General features: G+C 42.6%; 1 protein-coding gene across 1 annotated transcript in view; it reads left to right on the top strand.

Moving 5' to 3' along the window:
* cep104 (centrosomal protein 104) overlaps nucleotides 1-2,500 on the top strand; it is a 78,454-nt gene that overhangs the window by 61,689 nt on the left and 14,265 nt on the right. The gene's annotated exons all lie outside the window — the stretch shown is intronic.

Genomic DNA, 2,500 nt, shown 5'->3' with positions numbered 1-2,500 from the left:
TGCATGAGGTGTTTCCAACATGCTTGTGCTCCTGCTAAAGTCGTCATTCAGTATCCGGATAACTTGGGGATAAACACTTTTCCGCATTCTCTCTGTGTTGAACCTCAGGCAGCGCTGACGTTTCCCAGAGCGCAGGGCAGCGCTAACGTTTCCCAGAGCGCTGGGCAGCGCTAATGATCTGTCGTGGAAAATTAACCACTTTCTCGAACCTCCAATCTCAATAAGCACTCTGATGTCAAAGGACCCGAAGGAGAACACCAAGACGAGAACACCAAGACGAAAACACCAAGACGAGAGATGCTGAGAACACCAAGACGAGAACACCAAGACGAGAGATGCTGAGAACACCAAGATGAGAACACCAAGACGAGAGATGCTGAGAACACCAAGACGAGAGATGCTGAAGACTGTTGATTCTTTATTTGCCGTCTTCCAGTGAAGATACAATTCTAACAGCGTCAGGACTGGACCGTCAGGCAAGAGAGCGATGGGTAACAGCTGCTTCCCCGATGAGATCTGATCTGAATGTGCCCACACTCTGCATTTTATGCTTCTAGGGGCCTGGGAGATGTCTCTTTCTCCTAAGAACCCAGGCCCCTTTTTAGCCAATCAGAACGTTTCTCGAACTTGGGATATTGGTGGAAACTCCTCCTCATTTAGACATTAAAAATATGTATTGGCCAGATTCTATGTGTAATTACTTGTTGCTAGGTAGGGCCTGTATTCATTTTGGCTCTGTGAAGCACTGTCACCTAATTTTACTTCCTCTTTTTACCTGCCTTGACATTTCAATCTTATGACTTAGTCTCATAATTTTTCCAGCAAATGTTGCATGACAAACAGTATTAAATCAATTTTCTGGTAAATCAAATCAGCATACACACACATGTATATGATCAAATAAAATCACCACACATTGCACAGACAGTATTACATCAATTTTCTGGTAAATCAAATCAGCATACATACACATGTATATGATCAAATAAAATCACCACACATTGCACAAACAGTATTACATCAATCTTCTGGTAAATCAATCAGTATACACACACATGTATTTATGATCAAATAAAATCAGCAGAATGCACTTCTTCCAGGTTCTATTGTGTAATTACTTGTTGCTAGGTAGGGCCTGTATTCGTTTTGGCTCTGTGAAGCACTGTCACCTAATTTTACTTCCTCTTTTTACCTGCCTTGACATTTCAATCTTATGACTTTCAGACAGTCCAGTCTTATGACTTAGTCTCATAATCTTCAGCAAATGTTGCATGATATTGTACAAACAGTATTACATCAATTTTCTGGTCAATCAAATCAGCATACAGACAAATGTATATGATCAAATAAAATCACCACACATTCCCAGAGCGCAGGGCAGCGCTAACGTTTCCCAGAGCGCAGGGCAGAGAAGAGGCAGTTGTTAGGGGTGACTGGGATCTCTGGTGATTTTCTTTACTCTGGACTGTACACTCCTGATGTACATGTCCTCTAGATTGGGCAGTGTGCTCCTGGTGGTACGTTCAGCTGATCTCACTACTCTCTTTAGGCCTTTACGGTCTTGCTGAGTGCTGTTACCATACCAAGCTGTTATATTTCCAGTAATATTATTTTCAATGGTGGCGCTGTAAAAGTGCTTAAGTAATTGCTGAGGTAGCCTAAAGGACCACATAAACATTAATAATATGATAATGATATCACAACATTCTACAGTAACCTAGCACAAGACAGTAAGTCTTCACAATAGTGGCTGGCTTCCTGTTACTGTTCCATCAAACAAGGTCATCATCTGGTGAACATCACCAATTACAAATTAAGTGAAATGAGTCCTTCTTGCTTGTATCTGTTTTTCAACAGTGTTCATTTGTCAGCAGTGTTAGTGTTGTAACTTATTTTGTCTATTAAGCTCTATGGCGGACTGGTTGTTAGGCACGGATGTTACCGTAGAGTTGTGTTGAACCTGCGCGGTTAAGCCCTGCACACGCCCGGACTCGAACCCGCGATTGGGAGTCGAGCATGCTGACAATGGAGCTAAAAGCCCGGGCTGCTAGCTTTCATGCCAGCACTGCTCTTGAAGCGTTGGGGAGTGAGGTTTACTAACGTTCCACATGACATAACGTTACACCAGCAAAGACCAGCAAGAGCTGCAAGAAGACCAGCTAAAACCAGCTACCAGCATAAGCTGGTTTCTAGCTGTTTCTTTCAGCAGATTACACTGAAAGGAAATTTAGTGCATTTGACATCTAGAGCAGTGGTTCCTAACTTGTCTAGCTACCCACAATTTCCCATCACAAAGTCGCGACCCATATATATGTTTAGTGTTCAAGCCAACGGATACAGTGAGCTACATGGTAAGACACAAAGTGCCTGTAGACCTACTTGTTAAGAACATGCGAATGTTTGGCATTTGTGAAGTCTTCAACTCTTGATGTCACCTTTCAAAGTACTCGACAGGGTTGACTTTGACAGGGGTGCTTCGTTTCCATGTGGCATGTTAGTT

This window comes from Alosa alosa, chromosome 4 (assembly GCF_017589495.1).
Source record: "Alosa alosa isolate M-15738 ecotype Scorff River chromosome 4, AALO_Geno_1.1, whole genome shotgun sequence".
Classification (NCBI taxonomy): domain Eukaryota; kingdom Metazoa; phylum Chordata; class Actinopteri; order Clupeiformes; family Clupeidae; genus Alosa; species Alosa alosa.
The sequence above is the reverse complement of the archived record's forward strand: the minus strand, read 5'-3'. Positions and strand labels throughout refer to the sequence as shown.